The sequence below is a fragment of the Sus scrofa genome, chromosome 14, assembly GCF_054392235.1.
Source record: "Sus scrofa isolate SSC_HxYL_T2T_F1_AM1 chromosome 14, Sscrofa_HxYL_maternal_Yorkshire_Landrace_v2.0, whole genome shotgun sequence".
NCBI lineage: Eukaryota > Metazoa > Chordata > Mammalia > Artiodactyla > Suidae > Sus > Sus scrofa.
Window position 1 is genome coordinate 152,477,524 of NC_139396.1, and position 14,508 is coordinate 152,492,031.

Here is a 14,508-nt window from a genome sequence, read left to right on the forward strand (position 1 = left end):
GACGGAGGGGAGGCCTGGGAGGCTAAAGGAAAGGCTTTCACTTCAAAACACAAAGGTTTAGGGTCTGGTACACAGTTTCAGGAGGCGGCCGTTTCTAAGGGTGCAGTTAGCCGATGAGGTGTCCTTTTAAGGTGGGAAGTTCACACTGAGGATCTGGATTTAATACTTTTTTGTCCTTTGAGCAAAAAAGAACTTTATTACAAGCTTTCCCTATGGAAAGACAGATATAAAATCCACCCACTCTCCCCGCCCACGTATCACCTGTGTCAAAACACTTCGTTTCTTTAAATAATGCCCGCGATAGCTTTGACTAGGTAGTCCTGATGTCATCCAGAAATCCTCAATCTGCCAATTTTGAAATGTCCCTCTTCTGTCAGTCTTATTAGAATGGGTCATGTGGGGAGTTCCCGTCATTGCTCAGTGGTAACGAATCTGAATCCAAGAGGATGAGGGTTTGATCCCTGGCCTCGCTCGGTGGGTTAAGGATCTGGCGTTGCTGTGGCTGTGGTGTAGGCCAGCAGATGTGGCCCCGACTCATCCCCTAGCCTGGGACCTTACACGTGCCAAGGGTGCGGTCCTAAAAAGACCAAAAAAAAAAAAAAAAAAAAAAAAGAGAGAGGGAGAGAATGGGTCATGTGTGTGAGAGGGGGAGATTTTGCTGTTTTTTTTTTGTTGTTGTTGTTGTGAGTTTTATTTATTTATTTATTTATTTATTTTTATTTTCCCACTGTACAGCAAGGGGGTCAGGTTATCCTTAGATGTATACATTGCAGTTACAGTTTTTTCCCCCACCCTTTCTTCTGTTGCGACATGAGTATCTAGACATAGTTCTCAATGCTATTCAGCAGGATCTCCTTGTAAATCTATTCTAGGTTGTGTTTGATAAGCCCAAGCTCCCGAAAAATATGGAACGCTTCACGAATTTGCGTGTCATCCTTGCGCAGGGGCCATGCTAATCTTCTCTGTATCGTTCCAATTTTAGTATATGTGCTGCCGAAGCAAGCACAGATTTTGCTGTTTTATTCAGCATTTGGGTAGGCAAACTCTAGTCTTATATTTGAAACATACAGTTGTCATAGAAAGTTGCTTTTTTTTTTTCTGAGACTGTCTCATTTCTTTTAGCTCAAATACCTTTCATTTAACTTCTTTCAAAATTCACTTTCTTTCCTCTCTTCTTTCCTTCTTTCCTCTCTTCTTTCCTTCCTTCCTTTTTTTCTTCTCTTGCTTTGTCTTTGGCCGCACCAGAGGCATATGAAAGTTCCCTAGCCAGGGATTAAATCCGAGCTGCAGCTGTGGCGAGGCCAGATCCTTTAACCCATTGCGTTAACCTCCACGGCAACCCAAGCAGGAGCAGTCAGGTTCTTAACCCACTGTGCCACAGCGGGAACTCCTCCAAATTCATTTTCTGATGGCACTTTTCATTTTTCCAGCAAATTTCAGAATCAAGCCCGCAGTGTCACCCTCGGTTTCTCCCCTTTCCAAAATCAGTTTGGTCAACACCCAGATCTACAGTGACTCTGATTTTCTCCCCCTCTAATCACTTATTGCCTGGGACCTGTGGAGTTTTTTTTTCTCTGTAAAATGACAGTATTTTGCCAACTGAAAATTAGAGTTTGCCTCAACTGTTGTCAAACATGATGAGTTCGTTCTGAATTGGTGAGTTTGAGTCTCAGTCTCCTCCGGAAGAAATATGTGAAGATTAAGTTTTCAGAATTCAGTCCAGTCTGCTGGCTGGATTATAGAGTCCCCTCTGTCACTGCTTTCTTTGGAGCTGAAGGAGGACCTTCAAGTCTATTCTTGGCATATATTGAAGTTCCGGAAAGAATGTTCTTGAATTGCAAGAGTGATCATGAGCAGTAAACTGGAACTAAATTCCCATTTGCCAGGCCCCAAAGGGAAATGAATATTTAAAGAATTTTTTTTTATAGCTATTGTTTAGTGTTGCATAGTTCAGGTCCTAACCAACTTTAAAGTGGTTGGAGTCCATTTTAATTCTTTTTTGGCTTTTGAATTTTATTTCATTTTGATGAAAAGTGTCATTCTCAAGAAAAGTCGCAGTTTTTCTTAAGGGGGTTCAGAATGGCAACATAGAGAAAAAGATCAACTTTTCTTAAAATTACTTTAAGGTAAAAACATTTCACAAAACTGGAAGTATTTATGTTTTAATTTCTATAAACAGTATGTGTATTAACAGGCTGATTTGGCTAAATTTTTTCACTTTACATTAATTAATTTCAATTTTAATTAGTTTGAATTTTTGTATCTCCAATTAGGTCTCCTACCCTTTTTAGCTGTGGAAGAGATTGCTTCACAGGTTTTCTTTGATGAACTTTTAGCAACTTAAAAAATATGAAAAGGACATGAATAGCTAATTCGCTAAAACAAAACAAACTAGTACACTTGAACTAAAATGTGATCCACATTGCTTATCTCAAAAATACAAATCAGGGCGTTCTTGTTGTGGCACAGTGGAAATGAATCTAACCAGTATCCATGAGGACACAGGTTCGATCCCTGGCCCTGCTCAGTGGGTTGGGAATCTGGTGTTGCCAGGAGCTTTGGTGTAGGTTGCAGACGCGACTTGGATCCTGAGTTGCTGTGGCTGTGGTGTGGGCTGGCAGCTGTAGCTCCGATTTGATCCCTAGCCTGGGAACTTCCATATACTGCAGGTACGGCCCTTAAAAAAATAAATAAATAAATAAATAAAGCTAAATGCCAATTATAGTGTAATAGGCAGAACTTTTTAAAAAAATGGCTACACTCATGCCATGTGGAAATTCCTGGGCCAAGAATGGAATCTGAGACGCATCTGCAACCTATGCTATAGGTGCAGCAATGCCAGATCCTTTTAACTCACTGTGCCAGCCCGGGGATCAAACCTATTGTGCCATAGTGGGAACTTCCCAGACTTTTTGAAAAAACTGATCACACTGGCAAATGGGAAAAAAAAAAGATGGATGGGAGCATAACTTGATACATTGCTAGCAGGAATATTAATTGATACTTCCTTTCCAGAAGACAATTTGGTGTAATATGTATCAAGAGCCTTAAAATGTCCTGTACCTTTTAACCCAGTAATTTCACTTTGAGAAATAGTCTTAAAAAATTTGGACCAAGATTTATATACAATGGATTATTCCTTGTGGGAGAGTTATAGAGCAAACATCTGGAAACAAGTGTTCAGTGTAGCTGAACAAAATTAGATGGTCAGTTTGGGAAGAACTTGGAGAAGAGGAAGGAAGACTCAGAATTTCACAGATTTCTAGTCTTGAGCACAAAGTGTCTTAGCAGATGGTAGGAGATCGTGAATCGGTCAGGGCAAATCTGTGTATTTCTTTGACTATAAAAACAGCCCAAATGCGGCGTTGTCAGTGGCAGGTGGCAGCACTATTGGTGCAAGGTCAGCTGATGAGACAGAGGTGCTGTCCTGGTACAGAGTGCCGCTGCAGGGGTAGTGTGGCCCCTTGTATGTAACAGCCCAATCTGGGAGAACGGTGGAGGTGCCAACCTGAACTGTGGCTGGAGTTGGGGGCTCAGAAATCTTCCTACCCAGTCCCCCAGCCATCTGATGATTAAAATGGGAGGGGGCCTGGTTACAGTCACAGATCATGACAAAGCCAGCACTGGAGTCCTGGTCTCCTGGGTCCATGTCCATTTCAGTTCACTTTGAATCCCAAACGGAATAACTGCTTCATGCATTCACATTTGATCTGTATGCTAATTAAGGGAGGAAGGCAGGACAGTGGTGAGCATCCCCATATTTATGGACGAGAGAACCGAGATTCCCAGAGGTGAGTGAATCGTCCAAAGTGATTCATGGAGTGAATGGAGAGGCTGGGACTTGAACTCAAGTTTTTACCATCCAGTCCTCTTTCTGTGGTGCCATTTTGCTTCTGTGTGGAAATACCTTATTTATTAGTATAGGTAACTCTGACAAGCCTTAAAATGAGTAACTCTGACGTAGCTCTTGACACTGTGTTGAATTAGGAAATTTGGAAAATGCAGAGATGCATAAATGAGAAAATAACAATCACACATATTCCACCCTCAACATTTTGCATTTTTCCTTAATAAAAATGGGGTCAGAGAATAATGTTTGGAACTTGCTTTTTTCATTGACTATTTCTTGAATTTTTTCTGTGTTACGAAAACAGTCTTCTGGAATCAAATCAAGTTTTACTTAATCACCTATTTTTGATTGTTTCCAATTTTCCAAATATATGTGTACATATACATGTGTGTATATGTGTGTGTGTGTAAATAGAAGAAAATATACATCAGATATAGATCAACCTTTGGATGAAACTCCTTTCAGAGAAAGCTTTGTGAACATTTGATTGGATTTTAAATTCAATCACTAAACAGGTATGATTTCTCTCAGATCAAATGAAATAGGAAGTTGCTAAGGAAATAAGACTTTTTTCACTCACCTTTAAAAAAATTTACCATGGAGTTCCCGTAGTGGCTCAGTGGTTAACGAATCCAACTAGGAACCATGAGGTTGCAGGTTCGATCCCTGGCCTTGCTCAGTGGATCTGGGGTTGCTGTGAGCTGTGGTGTAGGTCGCAGACGTGGCTTGGATCCCATGTTGCTGTGGCTCTGGTATAGGCCGGTGGCTACAGCTCCAATTCGACCCCTAGCCTGGGAACCTCCATGTGCCATGGGAGCAGCCCAAGAAATGGCAAAAAAAAAAAAGACAAAAAAATAAATTTACCATTATTATTATTTTTGCTTTTTTAGGGGCACACCTGCGGCATATAGAAGTTCACAGGCTAGGGGTCCAATCAGAGCTACAGCTGCCAGCCTACACCACAGCCACAACAATGTCAGATCTGAGCTGCTTCTGTGACCCACACCACAGGATCCTTAAGCCACTGAGCAAGGCCAGGGATTGAACCTGTGTCCTCATGGATACTAGTCCAGTTTGTTACTGCTGAGCCACGATGGGAACTCCTCTTCACTCAATTTCAAGTCATTCTACAACTTCTTGGCAGGCTCAAAATCACCCTCAAGTTTTTGTTCCCTCTGTGGCAGTGTTGGCATCCCCCCAAACTGTACATTTCGAGTAGATTTAACTCTCAGCTACTTAGCTGTCTAGTGGTTTTTCTGTTTTTCATCCCCAAATAAATTCTACTAAAAAACCAAGTGAACAAAAATGAAACAGTTATGGAAAATGTGCATTTTATAAGACTTTCATCTCTTAGAACACATTGGCCGTTTAACATACCTCCTGAGGCTTTCAATTCTGATTCATCTAGAAGGGGGTTTACCAAAAGGTGGTATTTTGTGTCTAAATCCACAAACTGGTTTGACCCAAGGATGCCACTTAGATGTGGCTTGCACACATGGTCACGTAAACCTAATGATCCAGTTTCTGAACCTTTCTGAATCTTCTGGGAAGGCTCCCTGGTTCAGTAAGTTTTACGTTTTTTATGCTGAGTATATGGTTTGTATTGCATTCATTTGTTCTCATTCAAGGGCACATGTCTTACTTCAGTGTTAGCAACACTTTAAATTCCTTTTTAGTATCCGTGGCATTTCACTTATTTAAAAATGAAATTTGGCGTTCCCTTGTGGTGCAGTGGGTTAAGGATCCGGTGTTGTCACTGCGTCAGTTGGGGTTATTGCTGTGGCATGCATTCAATCCCTGGACTGGGAATTTCAGCATGCTATGGGTGTGACCAAAAATAATTTGCCCTTAAAGTTATTAGACACAGGTTTAAAACCAATGGTGATTAATATTGTCAATAAATTAGATGACAATTTTGAGACTTCTATTAGAGAACTTGGATATGTTTAAAAAACAGAATCAAGAGGAGTTCCCATCATGGCTTAGCAGAAATGAATCTGACTAACATCCATGAGTTTGATCCCTGGCCTCGCTCAGTGGGCTAAGGATACAGCATTGCCTTGAGCTGTGGTGTAGGTCACAGATGTGGCTTGGATCTGGCGTCGCTGTGGCTGTGGTGTAGGCCAGCAACTACAGCTCTGATTCAACCCCTAGCCTGGGAACCTCCATGTGCCATGGGTGTGGCCCTTAGAACAAAACAAAACAAAACACAGAATGGAGAAATTCTCACTGTGGTACAGTGGGTTGAGAATCTGACTGCAGTGGCTTGGGTTTCTTCAGAGGCACAGGTTTGATCCCTGACCAAGGTTAGAGGATCCAGCATTGCCACAGCTATGTTTAAGTCACAGCTGTGCCTCAGATTCGGTCTCTGGTGTGGGAACTTCCATATGCTGCACATGCAGCCACAAAACAAACAAAACCCAGAATGGAAATTCTAGAACTGAACAATATGTAATAGAAGATAAGAATTCAGTAGTAGGTTTGCCAGAAGATAAGACATAGTTGAAAAGAGGAATAGTGGATTGGAAGGTAGATCAGAAAGAAATAGACTGAAGCTCACAGAGGAAAAGGATAGAAAACACAGGAAGAGTGTCAGAGATATGTGTGTTATGATGGAAGGTCTAAACATGTATAACTGGAGTCCTTGAAGGCAAGGAGGACAGAGGATAGTGTAGGAGCAATATTTGAAGACTGATGAGGACTTTTCAAAACTGATGTAAAATAATGAGCACGATAAACCCTTAGCTAGAAAGAAAACTGCACGCTAAGGCACAGTATGGTAAAATGTCAGGTGGTTTAAATCACTGCTTAAGTCACGGCTTGACAAGAATCTCTTCCTCTAAATGGGCAATACCATGGCTGTGAATTTCCATAGCTGCTTCCACAGCTTTGCCTTTAGAATTCTTCCCAGACACATCTCTTTTTGGGGGAACATTTTCCAAGGACTAGTTTTGCCCTTAATAAGGTCGCTATGAGTTCTCCCACTGCACCTTTGTCTATAATCCCAGGGGAGAAATGCTCAGTGCCTAGTCTTTTCTGGCAGGTCTCCCTCTGAGGGGTAGGATGGGGTGTAGGGCAACCGTTTAAGAGCAGAGGCCCTGGAAACAGATTGCTTGTATTTGTTCGTGTTCTTTTTCCACCTCTAAGTCAACCTGTCATCTCACTTTAGGGTCCTAAAGTGTACAATAAGTATTATACCAGTTACTTACACTTTTTGGGGTTGATATGAGAGTGAGATGAGCTCATGTATGTAAAGTGTTTGACATAGAGGGATTAATACAATTAGTTAATGTTTTTATTTCTAAATCCTGACCCATATCTTCAGCCTGATTGGCAGCCATGTGTTTCTTCCTTAATAATTGCTGAGGTTTCTTCAAATTGTGCCTGGCTCACCCCAGCGGGAACTAAGATGAAAGGAGAGGAGGTGGTGTACATTTTATATCAGAGGAGAAAGCTTAAAAGTTAATCTCTTTAAGTATGTACAAGAGTTGGTGAACTTCACCCTTCAAAGGAAGAACATTAAAGTTTGAAAGGTTTCTGAAGAACCGGAGAAATCAGATCCTGATAGGATCAAATAAACCTCCTGGATTGGTTAAAGGATTTTCTCTTACTAAAGGTTACCCCTCTTACTATCCCAACCCAGTTTAAATTTGGTTCCTATTTCTACCTTAAAAAAAAAGGTCAATGCATAAAATGCAGCATTTTCTCTATCAGAAAATTCTTCAATAAGAATTCCATTAATTGACTCCTCTATTCCTGATTCAGCTGCCTTCTGACTACTGTTAACTTCCTGGTTAATACATTTAAAAAAATACGTTCAAATGAATTCATATATAATTTCTATAATTATTTACATGTACACACACTAGGTATTTTACTTCAATATATTTTACTCTCACTGTGCTCCTTTTTCTCCTTAGGTAATGACATATTTATACAAATTGTAATTTTAGCTATATTGCAGAAAGTTGGAAATTGAAATAAATCTCAAAGACTAATCTCAACCAGTACTAGCATCAGCCCATCTGGTATTTGGCTCTCTTGTTATGACTGAGGAGCTTTCAGAAGAAATAAAAGAACTAGCCAAATCTCCCTCCACAGAGCACTGACTGTGCCCAGGCACTAGGGTCTCATCTGGTCCTCACAGCAACCCAGGGCAGCATTTATTCTTTTCGTCACTAGGCAGAAATTTCATTTTAATATGAATATAAGTTTGGGCTCTGAAATCAGTGGCAATTTTCTCTTACAAGGTAGACCTGCTATAAGCTGAATGACCCCGAGTACACTTATGTCCTGGGATAAAAGTTATTGTGGGAGGAAATGTACAGATTCACTCCTCTTTCCTAGACTTACGTAAAAAACTCTGCTGTTACCCTTGGACGAGATGCTAAGCTTTTGTGAGGCAGACGTGGATTCATTCATTCATTCACTCATTCGTTCTACAAAGATTTACCACAGACCTTACCAGGCTCCAGGCTGGGCACCCAGGATGCAGCAATGAACAAAATGGACAAAATGGAGATCCCTGCCCTTGGAACTTCTGTTCTCGTGGGAGGACAGTTATACAATAAGCAGTATACATCCTAAATATGTGTAGGTGATATGTAGATATATGCCATTCTAGAATATGGTACATGCAGTGGACAAAATCAAAATCAAGTGGGCTAAGGGCAATTAACAATCTGGGAGGGGTGTTACAAGTTTAGAAGGGTGGTCAGGCTTGGCTGTGCGCACAGGTGACATTTGAGCAGACTAGGTGGCGGTGAGGCCAGGAGCAGTAGGGGTGTTTGGGAAAGAGCTCACGGGCAGAGAACACGTCAGGTGTGACTGAAGGTGGGAGGGGGTGCGTACCCAGCATGGCAAGGAGGCTGCAGAGGGAGCAAAGGAGAAAGGGGTCCCAAGCGGATTGTTTGGGGGTCTTGAAGCCATGATGAGGACTTGGACTTGGTCCTGAGAGAAGTGGGGTGCCACTGGAGAGATTTGAGCAGAGAGGTGATATGACGGGATTTGTCTTTTAATAACATCTTCTGGCTGCTTTGGTGAGAGAGGACAGTTGGGGGTGTCATCATTGGATTTCCCCAGAAACAGACTGAGAAGAAGAAAATACACGGGAAGTTTTGGGGGGTGTCCTTGGGAGCAACATCTGGGAGAGTGAGGGAGGCGGGGTGGGTGGAGTCCTAAGTGTTGCCATGGCAGCAGAAGCTCAACTGAATGGCCTCTGAAGATGTCCCAGATTGAAGCAAGGACCCCAGGCTTTATGACCGTAAGTCGACTAGTCACAGGATGTGGTCTGCTCCCAGGGAGAGGGCAGGAGTTCCGGCCAGGCAGCTTGCTTCTTCAGAGGGCAGTCCCTGGGGAGGGGCTCAGCAGAGAGCCATTGGCAGGTGACACTCCTGACAGCTGGGAAATGATGCCTTATCTGAAGGGTCAGTCTAGGTGGCACGTCACTGCATCTTCTCCAGTACAAGGATGGGAGCAGGGAGACCAACTGGGAGGCTCTTACATGAATTCAGGTGAGAGAGGGTGGTGGCCTGACCCCTGTTGTAGCAGGGACACAGCTGAGAAGTGGCTCGTCCTACACACAGTTTGAAGGTAGAAGCCAGAGGATCTTCTATTAGATTGGGTTTGGGGTGAGAGAGAAAAAGGGGTAGGGATGATGCTAAGGTGGGCGGAGAAAGACCAAACCAGGAGGAAAGGGGAGAAGGAGAAGCTGTCATCAGAGGGATAAGTCAATATATGCAATAAAGGAGGGAACTCTGAGGGCTGGAGAAGGACCTGGTGCCTCGGGAGGAGGGTCGGCTGAGAGGCTCCATAGAAACTGGGGTGAGAGGAACGGGAATGTGAGAAATACTGCTGAATCTCTCCTAGTAGTTTCAGAGAGGCTCAAGTTAAAAGAATAAAAGGAAACTTCTTTTATTGTTGCTTGTTTGGACTGTGTATGTCTTCACAGCAAAGGATGAGTCTAACCTCATCATGGCACTGTCCCTTCGCCAGCGATTGGTTTGTGATGGTTGTGTGCTCTGTTTTGGCCAATGAGGGGGCAGCTGGCTTGGGTAGGGGTGGGGCACTTCTGGGAGGCCTCCCTCACTCCTGAGGGGGGGGCCCTGGGGATGTTTGATCAATCCCATTGATCCTAATTGCTGCAACAGAAATAATTGCTGCTCTGTCCAGTGCTGAGCGCCCTTCATGCTTTGTCTCATTTGCCTGTATTTTATGTTATTTTTTATTTTTTTATCTTTAAAATTAAAAAATTTTAGGGCTGCACCCATAGTGTATGGAAGTTTCCAAGCTAGGGGTTGAATCAGAGCTGCAGCTGCCAGCCTACACCATAGTCACAGCAACACCAGATCCGAGCCGAGTCTGTGACCTACACCACAGCTTACAGCAATGGCAGATCCTTAACCCACTGAGTGAGGCCAGGAATAGAACCTGCAACCTCATGGATCCTAGTTGGATTCTTTACCACTGAGCCACAACGGTAACTCCTCATTTACCTCTAATAATAGCACTAGAATTAAGTGTTGTCATCTCTTCCTGACGATCCCTAAGCCAACATTTGGTAAGAAAAGTCCCACAGGAAGCCCTTAGGCCCGGCACAGAGTAGATGCTGCATAGATGGCCTCAGGTGTTACAGTGTGGAAACTTCCTCTGTTCCAGGGAGTGTGGGATTGCTTGTCCATGTTTATGTCTTTTCTGAATTCATTTGCGACTTTGATGAATTTTCTCTTTCCCCCTTTGCTGTGCATTGGCATTTCTAATACTACCGGAGCCACAGTAGAACAGAAAGAGCTTTGAGGGCCTGACTCTGTCTGCTCCTCTGCCATCTTGATCCCGCCTCGAAGGCCTGCCCTTGAATCCCAGCTCTCCCACATACTAGCCGTGCGTGCGAACCTGGGAAATTTACTTAACATCTCTGAGCATAGAGCCCTCATTTGTAAAGTGGGGCTAATTATAACCTTGGAGGAGAGTTTGAGGAGTAAATGAGATAATGTATATCACGTATTAGCTCACTGCCCAGAACGCAGTCAGCACGCAATCATGCTGGGTATTATTATCGTTGTTGTTATGCAGATTACCCCTCAGGGCAGGTCACGGGTCTCCTAACAGGGTTTCTGTGCGGGCCAGGTGAACCAAGGTATGCAGGAGTGCTTTGCAAATGTTATGTATTTACAGAAATTCAGCTGTGTGGATGGAGTTTTCCATACATAAAATGAAGACATATATAAAAGACACGTGTGTGTGATGGACTGGAAATCTGGGCGTGGGGAATAGACAGAAGAGCAAAAAATTGCAATCGGGTATCATTTCCTGGGAGTTCTGGGCCATGTCCTACCGGGGCTTATGCATTGCTGAAGATCTGGGAAGGTGCAAAGAATGCAAAGAAAGGGATTTTTTTTTTTTTTTTTTTAGCTCAAAGGACTAAAGAGAACCTTTATTTTATTTTTTTAACTAATATTTTTTATTATATTCTTTTTAAAGATTTTAACGAATTTTATTACATTTATAGTTGCACAACGATCGTCACAACCCAATTTTATAGCATTCCCAGCCCAAGCTCCCCACCTATCCCCCCACCCCCAACCTGTCTCCTTTGGAAACCATACATTTTTCAAAGTCTGTGAGTCAGTATCTGTTCTGCAAAGAAGGTCACTGTGTCCTTCTTTTAGATTCCACATGTAAGTGATAGCATTGGATGTCGGTGTCTCACCCTCTGACTGACTGCACTTAGCATGATAATTTCTAGGTCCATTTGTGTTGCTGCAAATGAAGAAAGGGATTCTTGCTGGGAGGCTCTCATCCAGGGAGGCAAGGGGTGGCTTTCCCTGGAACTGCCTGGGATCGTGTCTCCTGAAGGTGAAGTTCACCTGCCACAGTGAAGGTCCAAAGCGTGAAGGCTCAGTGCCTTGAAGGGGTGGCAGAGGTTGTGCCAGGGGTAGAGATGGACAGGGTAAGTGCAGGGTCCATCCAGAGGGCGTGGCTGGTCACTGGGTCCAAGGCAAAGCGTTGGACTTGAGGGCAGTGACATGGAGCAACTGCTGGGGAAAGTGGATAAGAAATTGGGCCAATGGGAAATCCATGTGCTGTTGGAAGGCCAAAAAGGAAAAAGAAAGAAGGGAAGGAAGGAGAAAATAAACAAGTCATGGGAATGTATTATACACCATAAGAAACACTGTCACTGGAGTTCCCATTGTGGCTCAGTGGCTAACGAATCCGACTAGGAACCATGAGGTTGCGGGTTTGATCCCTGCCCTTGCTCAGTGGGTTAAGGATCCGGCGTTGCCGTGAGCGTGGTGTGGGTCGCAGACACAGCTCAGATCCTGAGTTGCTGTGGCTCTGGCGTAGGCCAGAGGCTACAGCTCCAATTAGACCCCTAGCTTGGGAACCTGCATGTGCTGCAGGAGTGGCCCTAGAAAAAGACAAAAAAAAATATATATATATATATATATATATATATTTTAATTATTGTAATAACTCCGTGTGGGAAGAGAAGGTTACTAGAGTTACGGTTGTGATCGTTGAATGGTGTATTTAAATGTTGACTCACTATTTCATACACCTGAAAAAAATAAATAAATTGGGCCAAGAGCAATGGCCCCACATAGAGATGTGGCCCAGGGGGTGTCATTCACAGAGAAAGCAACGTAAAGTGCCCTCCTGCCAACCCTGCCCCCCTGTGTGCCACACCCCATGTGCCACATCATGGCCCTGGCATGGAAAGTTCCTAAATCAGGGAACATTTTATAGCAACATTGGTGACACTGGAGCAGAACCACTGCATGTTTGTGGACCACTGGGCACCCCACGGGGAGTTTAGACCTTATATTTTCATTTTGGTGATGGTCTTTATTTTTTTTAATTAATTTTGCTTTTTAGGGCCACACCCACGGCATATGGAAGTTCCCAGGCTAGGGGTTGAATCAGAGCTACCGCTGCCGGCCTGTGCCACAGCCACAGCCGCACCAGATGTGAGCCATATCTGTGACCTACACCACAGCTCACGGCAACCCTGGATCCCCGACCCACTGAACAAGGCCAGAGATCGAACCCGCATCCTCATGGATACTAGTCGGATTTGTTTCCACGGCGCCATAATGGGAGCTCTGATGATGGCCATCCTGGGTGTGCTCTAGGGTCGTGGACCATAAAGGAATCCTTTGGATTCTGACTGATTTGCTTTCAAATCCTGACTCTGGACAGTTTTCTTAACCTCTCTTTAATTTTAACAGCTTTCTGTTATTATAAAAATAATTATTATAAAACCACAAATTGTACCGAGGTGATACTAGGCGTCATAGTCTTAGGTTGCTACAAGAAACTGCCACAGATTGGGTGAATTCTAAACAGCTGAAATTTATTTCTCATGGTTCTTGAGGCTGGGAAGTCGAAGATCAGGGCATCAGTAGATTCCGCGTCTGGTGCAAGCCTACTTCCGGTTTCACACATTGTGTCCTCACGTCGAAAGCGGGGAGGGCGCCCTCTGGGGTCTCTTTTCAAGGGCCCTAATTCCTTTTGTGAGGGCTCCTCTGGTGACCTAATCACCCATCAAAGGCTCCACCTAATATCATCAAATTAGAGGTTATGATTTCAACATGTGGATTTAGGGAACATAAGTATTTGCTCTATCGCACCAAGTAAAAAGTGACTTTTGTGTGTGTGTGTGTGTATGTTTTTAGGGCTGCACTCGCGACATAGGGAGGTTCCCAGGCTAGGGGTCTAATTGGAGCTATTGCTGCCAGCCTACACTAGAGCCACAGCAACGACAGAGCCAAGCCTTGTCTGCAACCTACACTGCAACTCATGGCAATGCCTGGATCCTTAACCCACTGAGCATGGCCAGGGATCGAACCCGGAACCTCATGGTTCCTAGTCGGATTCGTTTCCACTGCACCACGATTGGACTCCAAAAAGCGAATTTTTCACTCTATTCCCTTGTCCCAATCCTTGTCTTATTTCCGTTTCTTCAGTAGACTTTGGCAGTGTTTCCCCAGACCTCTGTAGTTGCTGTAGATGGAATGATTTTTTAAAAAACAAGTTTGATCTGGTTAGGACATGGGAAAGTATTGATTATTTTTCATTTATCTCACGTCTATCACTTTACTCTTTGCTCTTAATGGTGCTAATAATTTTCAGCTCTTTTTCTTTTGGGTTTACTGAACATCGGGTTTCTCATCTGCAAATTGCAGATAGTATTGACCTTGCAGAGATTTAATAAGGATTAAATGAGATAAAGAAGCCGAGCTTAGTGCCCAGCTCAGTGGGGGCTTGATTAATATTAACTTGCAGTCTCTCACCACTAGTGTCCTCATGATAAGATCTTTGCTCTACAACTCCCTTCACCGATTGTGGAGAAATGCCTCTTGGAGAAAATGATTTGATCTGAAAAGGTTCTATTTACGGCTGCTGATCCAGAAAGATTGACCTCAATCCAGGGGCTGCCAATAGTTTATTTTTTCACTCTCTAAATTTTTTTTTAAAATGGTACAATTCACATAATATAACTTACCAACTTAACTATTTTTATATGTAATATTGTCTCATTAAGAACATTCATATTATGGAGTTCCCATCATGGCTCAGCGGAAACGAATCTGACTGGTATCCATGAGGACACAGGTTCAATCCCCAACCTTGCTCAGTGGGTTAAGGATCTGGTGTTG

The 14,508-nt window shown here is 43.4% G+C and overlaps 1 protein-coding gene and 1 non-coding gene across 2 annotated transcripts in view; both read right to left on the reverse strand.

Moving 5' to 3' along the window:
• The window catches only part of MCMBP (minichromosome maintenance complex binding protein), a 174,015-nt gene that overhangs the window by 146,525 nt on the left and 12,982 nt on the right, over positions 1–14,508 (reverse strand). The window lies entirely within an intron of this gene.
• On the reverse strand, positions 900–1,006 carry LOC146397101 (U6 spliceosomal RNA). The gene has a single exon (XR_014828648.1). It is a non-coding gene; the product is annotated as a U6 spliceosomal RNA (small nuclear RNA).